General features: G+C 39.2%; 1 protein-coding gene across 3 annotated transcripts in view; it reads right to left on the reverse strand.

Annotated features, from left to right (window-relative positions):
- Positions 1-7,500, reverse strand: part of LOC106872310 (uncharacterized) — a 62,161-nt gene that overhangs the window by 54,620 nt on the left and 41 nt on the right. For all 3 annotated transcript variants that reach the window (XM_089362935.1, XM_089362936.1, XM_089362937.1), the window contains exon 1: positions 6,974-7,500. This exon is cut by the window's right edge. The gene's annotated coding sequence lies outside the window, so the exon portion shown is untranslated. The remainder of the gene's footprint in view (positions 1-6,973) is intronic.

Consider the following 7,500-nt stretch of genomic DNA (forward strand, 5'->3'; position numbering starts at 1 on the left):
GGAAAAGGGCTAAATTAAAACTAACACTATTAGAAATAGAAAACAAGATTAAACTCTCCCATGAAAAAGAGAGAGCAGAGAAGGAGAAGAGAGCAGTAGAAAGCATAAAAACAAACCCCAAGGCTTTTTATAGATTTGCAAAGGAGACTGCTACGGTGCAGTATAAGATAGGACCCCTGTTCCTGCCTAATGGCTCACTGACTGCGGATCCCACATGGATAAGTAAAGTGCTCTGTGCACAATTCAAGAGTGTCTTCACTTCTCCTCTGAGTCACATGCAGATAAAGAACCCAGCTGATTTCTTTGACAATAGCACTCAGCAGAAAAAGACTGCATCCATTACCTACATTGACATTGAAGAGGAAGATGTGATAGCTGCCATAAATGAAATGAGCTCATATTCGGCAACTGGCCCCGATGGTTTCCCGGCTGTCCTCTTAAAGTCGTGTAAACAAGAATTAGCAGGACCACTCCGGATACTCTTCCAGAGTTTCCTTGCAAATGGTAAACTTCCCAAAAAGCTGAAGGAAGGCACCATATGTCCTATCCATAAAGGCGGAAGCAAAGCAGAGGCCGGGAACTACAGGCCCATCTCTCTGACTTCACATATTAGCAAAGTCATTGAACGAATTGTCAGAAAGAGATTGATTGCGTTCCTAGAAGAAAATGACTTGCTGAATGAGACCCAGCATGGTTTCCGTCCAGGTAGAAGCTGCCTCACGCAGCTCCTGCAGCATTATGACTGGGTCCTGAAGCAGCTACTTGACCATTCAAATGTTGATGTGATATATCTCGACTTTGCAAAAGCCTTTGACAAAGTTGATCATGGCTTGATATGTCACAAGCTGCGAAACCTTGGCATAACTGGTAAATTAGGAGAATGGCTGCATGACTTCCTGAATGGTAGAAGTCAGACAGTTGCAGCCAATGGAGAACTATCTAGGGAAACACAAATATTGAGCGGTGTTCCGCAAGGAACTGTCCTGGGGCCACTACTGTTCATAGTGGCCCTTCTGGACATGCCCACGGTCACTCGGAGAGCCACTGTCACTAGCTACGCTGATGACATAAAACTATCTCAGGCAATAAAGAATCCTGATGATATTGTAAGCCTACAGAATGACCTAAATGCAATATATGAGTGGGCAGAGCAAAACAATATGCAGTTCAATGCGGAAAAATTTCAAGTACTGCGCTACAAGGCCACAAGTGCCTCCCAACTGGCATACACAGGACCTGGAGGTACTGCAATCCCAGAACCACAAACCGTGAGAGACCTGGGCATCAACATGTGTAGTGATGCATCATTTCACATGCACATTGTCAAGTTGACAGCAAAGTGCAGACAGCTGGCGGGTGGATACTGAGGACATTCCGTACAAGGGATCAAAAAGTCATGTTGACTCTATGGAAGACATTTGTCCTGAGCCGCCTAGACTATTGCTCTCAGTTGTGGTCACCACACAGTGTCAAACGGACAGCAGAACTCGAGGCAATTCAGAGGCACTATACAAAAAAGATCGCCACAGTCCAGCAGATGAACTACAGGGAGCGACTGCCGGCACTAGGTCTCTACTCCCTGGAACGCAGGCGGGAGAGATATGTAATAATATACATATGGAAAATACTGGAAGGACTGGTGCCGAACTTTGGCATCAAGTACTACAGGAATGCCCGCACGGGTCGCCACTGCATGGTGCCAAAGGTGCCGTCCACTGCATCTCACATAAGAACAAGATACTGCAGCAGCCTCGGTTTCAGAGGACCTCAGCTCTTCAATGCCCTGCCAAAACATTTGAGAGACCTGCAAGACAAGGATGTGGAGGTCTTCAAGACAAAACTCGACGCTTTCCTCTCCACAATACCAGACGAACCAATGGTTCGAAATGAGACACAGTTTAGGGCAGCGATGTCAAATTCTCTTATACACCAGATGTGCCATCAAAACTCTTGATTGGACTATATCAGGTGCAGGAGAAGAGCCATGCAAGGAACGTGAAGAGAGCAAAGCATAAAGACAGAAAATCACGGTGGTGCTCCAGCATGACCACAGCCACTTGGCTGAAACCCATAAATAAATAAATAAATAAATATATATATATATATATATATATATATATATATATATATATATATATATATATATATATATATATATATATATATATATATATATATATACATACATACATGTATATGGCGTAGTAGTGGCTGTGGGGTAAGTAGCTTGCTTACCAACCACATGGTTCCGGGTTCAGTCCCATTGCGTGGCACCTTGTGCAAGTGTCTTCTACTATAGCCTCGTGCCGACCAAAGGCTTTGGTAGACGGAAACTGAAAGAAGCCCGTCGTATATACGTATATATATGTATATATATATATATATATATATATATATATATATATGTATGTGTGTGTATATGTTTGTGTGTCTGTGTTTTGTCCCCCCAACATCGCTTGACAACCGATGGTGCTGTGTTTACGTCCCCGTAACTTAGCGGTTCGGCAAAAGGGACCGATAAAATAAGTTCCAGGCTTACAAAGAATAAGTCGTGGGATCGATTTGCTCGACTAAAGGCGGTGCTCCAGCATGGCCAGTCAAATGACTGAAACAAGTAAAAGAGAGAATATATATATATACATATATATATATACATATAGAGGTATGAAAAAGGTTAATTAATACATTTCAAAACTGAAACCCGGCAACTGTCACACAGTGCAACCTCAATGACTCGTTCTGCCGTGAGTCAGTGACAACTGTACGGCATTTAGTGCCAGTAGAAGTATGTGTTAGTGTTTATGTACCATAGTTTAGTTAGTCGAGTGTTAAAAACTATTGAATGTTATAATTTGCACTTTACACGGTGCGGTGTTTTGGCAGAATCGTTAGAGCATCGGACGAAATTCCATGCGGTATTTGTTCCGGCTTTTTTACGTTCTCAGTTAAGTTCAAATTCCTACGTCGTCGATTCCTTTTTATTGATTCGGGAATCAATAAATTAAGACATCACTCCAAGTAGTGGAGCCAATTTAATCGATTACCGATCTGTGCCAACGGCAACAGGGCTGCAAGCTTGGTTGCAGTAGATAGAATCTAGACCCTATTCATATTGTGGACAGGTGAAACGGTGCACCGGTCGATGTATTAAAACTACTGTTACAAAAGGTGCGTGTTTTTTTCTGGCTAACGAAACACAAACACGCACCAGCCTGTTATTAAACCTACACATATGCGCGCTCTAAAATCGGACCCCTTAACTAAATAAAAACTGAATATTGGAAGAAATGGTCATGATTGTCATACAACTCCAAAGGTTCTGAGAATAAGCATCAATGCATTAGCACCAATCTTATATGTGAGATTTTATTCGTTTGCTGGGTTTCGATTAAGTATTTTAAATCAAAAAAAATTATCAATTTTTCTCATAAATTATATTTCCTCATTAGATTGTTTTTCTTCACAAACTGATCACCAATATCGAATTTCTGTAAAAGGAATCGTTTTCAATAAATTGTATGTATTGTGTCTGTTATGTCAATAAAAATGAAAGTAAACACACGCACTGGTTCAATACCACATTTTATTTTACTAACTATCCAATGAGATTTGTATTATTTATATTACATTATCTTTATTTCCTATATTTTAATACTTTTTCAAAGATTTTTAAAAAATGTGAAAATAAGCATTTTTGCATACGTATACCGTAATCCCTCAGCCATCGCAGATGTTACGTTCCAAAGCCCCCCACCCACCGCGATGGGTGAAAATCCGCGAAGTAGAAACAGTAGTGTACTGTTTATTTTTATATAGTTTGTATATATTTATCTTATTATAAATGCAAAACAACGCCACGGAGGAATCGACGTAAACTTGAATAATAAACCGCGATATGGCGAAGAATTACAATATTTTCCATCACACACAGACACACACACACACACACACACACACACACACACACACACACACACACACACACACACATATATATATATATATATATATATATATATATATATATGTATGTATGTATGTATGTATATAGATAGATACAGAAATAGACAGACCGACGTATAATAAAGGTTTTAAACTGATATTCCGTCAGTTACGGCGACGAGAGTTCCAGATGATCCGATCAACGGAAAAACCTGGCCGCGAAATTAGCGTGCAAGTGGCTGAGCACTCCACAGACACTCATGACCTTAACGTAGTTCAGAGGGAGATTCAGTGTGGCACAGAACGTGTCAAGCCTGGCCCTTTGAACTACAGGTACAACTTGTTTTTGCCAACATGGACAGGAAGAACCCGAAAAAAAAAAAACGTCTTGCTCGAGGACACAACGCGCCGCTGGGAATTGAACTCACGACCACATAATCGTGAACCGAATATCCTAACCTCTAAGCCTCGCGCCTTCACGCATAATAAAGATATACACAAATGCACACACACACACACATGTACGCTTGTATATACAAACATAGACACACACACGCAAATATATACGTACACAAATATTTATTTAAACATATGCACGAGATCGATGTGTACGTTATGGTGATTGGCCTACGTGTGTGTGTGTGCGTGTGTGCAGGCGTACGTGTGTGTGTATGTGTGTGTGTGTGAGTGGGAGGAGGCGTTCATACCGAGAGACAAAAATCTTGACAGTTTAACAATACAAATTTTGTTTTCTCAACATAAACACCCATCCACGCATATGCAAATATATTTACACATGGACATACAACTGTGTGTATATATATATATATATATATATATGTGTGTGTGTGTGTGTGTGTGTGTATTTTCTCTCTCTCTCTCTCTCTCTCTCTCTCACACACACACACACACACACACACACACACACACACACGTATGATCACATTCTCTAATGTGCTTTCTTCAAAGACGAATGTCATTTGAGGTAAGTTTCGACTGCTATTTCCAGCAGATGGAACAGTCACGTATGGGGGGGGGGGTCCTCCAGAGTCCGTGTGTTTGAGCGTATGTATGTATGTATGTATGTATGTGTGTGTATGTATATATATACATATATTGTAGTGCTTGTATATGAGTCTGTCTCTCTTCCCTCCTCTCTCTCTCTCTCTACACACACACACACATGTATAACATATATGTATATTATATATATATATATATATATATATATATATATATATATATATATATATATATATATATATATATGACACTATATACCTTCATTGTCATCCTTCCGATGCTTCCGTCCTCTGCACTCACACACACACACACACGCACACACACATGTAACAGGGGCAGTCACCAGTTTCGTGACAGCTACATGTTTCTTTGATAGAAGACGTGGCATTGCTACATTAAAATCTTTCATCTCCACATTAACAAGCTGTTGATGTTGTTGTTGTAGTCTTATATTTACTTTTAGCCCTAGGCTAGCTCAAATCGAGCCGCCGGAATACAAACCACAAATAGACGCGATCAGCTGCAATCACGTTCCGCCTTTCCGTTACAAACCAACGGGGCAGACTCTGCATGGTCACTCGGCGTGCTAGAAACACCAGCCAGTTCTGCCCACCGCAAATTACACTCTATCGTGTGTTTGGTTTTTTTATTTTCCGCATATTTCTTTTAAACAAAAAAAAAAAAACAGACGGGACGGCCAAGGGAGGATTGCCGTTTGATGATAGGCTCGCTTGATCACAGGGGATAAACGAATGTATTGACAATATCCCATCTTTTATTTATATATTTTCGCAAGCAACTGGCTTTAATATCCAACATATCTTCTTTTCTAAATGATAATGTGTGATTATTTTGAGAGATGTTGCTGCTATTTCTAATAGATCGGGCGACCACGTAAAAAAAAAACAAACAAAATAATTTCATTAAAAAAATTTTTTTTTGTTTATCCTTCAACCCCAGGTCAACAGCAATTGAGCAAGTCTATAAACAAAGGCGTTTCATCCATGGCTTTCCCGGACTATATTATTTATTCAACATCATCCCCTTTTTTTTTTCTTAAATACTAGCGTGTATCAAATAACAGAAGGATTTAGCTGTTATTTCTAGCCAGTTGGGTGACAAATGTGACGAGAGACCCTCCTTGGATGTTTCTTTATAAACTGTAAATAAATATAGCAGTTAAAAGGTTTATCACATAGGAAGCAGTCTTCTGGTGGGTTTTTGCAGGGGCGGAATTTGTGATTTATATAATTTTTCGCTTCTCGCTCTGGATTATAATTAAGGGAGAGAGAGAGAGAGCGACCTGATCCCTATATATATATATCACCTGTTAACATGGATGCCACGTGGGTAGCTACCTCGTAGAAAAGCGGACGATTAGCAGGGTGGGAGTGGGGAGAATAAACAAGACGTGATCTGTATACACACACACATATTCAAACACTTATACATAATATAAATATAATATATAGACACATACATATAGGCATTCATATGTATATAAGTACATATCTACGTGTGTGTGCATATACAAATGTGTATGCGTGTAATGAATGTGTGAGGCCGTGCGTATATCAGAGCGCATTAGTGTATATATATATATATATACATATTTATATTTATATGTATATGTAAATGCCCTTTATACATAGATACATCTATCTATATATATATATATAAGCGTGCACGCGCACAAGGAGCAAATGAGAATATAAATGTATATATTTATACATCAGTGTATATATTTATATACATATACACACAATTGTATGTATATTTATATATACACGCGAACACTCACAAGGAGGAAATGAGAGCTATACACGCACGCATACATACATACATACATACATACATACATACACGCACTCGCACACAAATATATATATATATATATATATATATATATATATATATATATATATATATATATATATACACATATATATATATATTTCTATATCCATGAACACGTAAAAATGAAAGACAAAAAACAAGTGAGCCTTACCTTAATAACTGTTGATCGTGTCGGTTATATATTAATTGTCCAGGGCTTTTGCCTTCAATTGGCTTTCGTTGACCACCAAGCAAGCAAGGAAGCAATCAAGCGAGCTAGCAAGTAACTAACCAGCTCTCCACTACAACCAGCACCCACCTCTACAAACAAACCACTCTAATGCGACACCTCCAACCTTACAAGCCTACACACACACACACACACACACACACGAGCATCGCCGAGTCGGTCCTTTACTCTCTCCTCTTCTTTCTCTCTTTCTTCCTTTCTTTTTCTTTTTCTGTTTCTTTTTTCGATTATTGTTGTTGTTTGTTTACTGGTCTATTTTTTTAGTACGTTAGATAACTGTAGTATTAGTACTAGTAGAAATAGCAGCAGCAGCAGCAGCAGCTGTAGTAGTAGTAGTAGCAGTAGTAGTAGTAGCAGTAGTAGTAGCTGTAGTAGTAGTAGTAGTGGTGGTGGTGGTAGTATTGGTTGTCGCAACGCTGATACAAGTAGTAGCGGTTGTAGTAGCAAAA

The sequence above is a fragment of the Octopus bimaculoides genome, chromosome 14 (assembly GCF_046866305.1).
Source record: "Octopus bimaculoides isolate indiv1 chromosome 14, ASM4686630v1, whole genome shotgun sequence".
NCBI classification, from domain to species: Eukaryota; Metazoa; Mollusca; class Cephalopoda; order Octopoda; family Octopodidae; genus Octopus; species Octopus bimaculoides.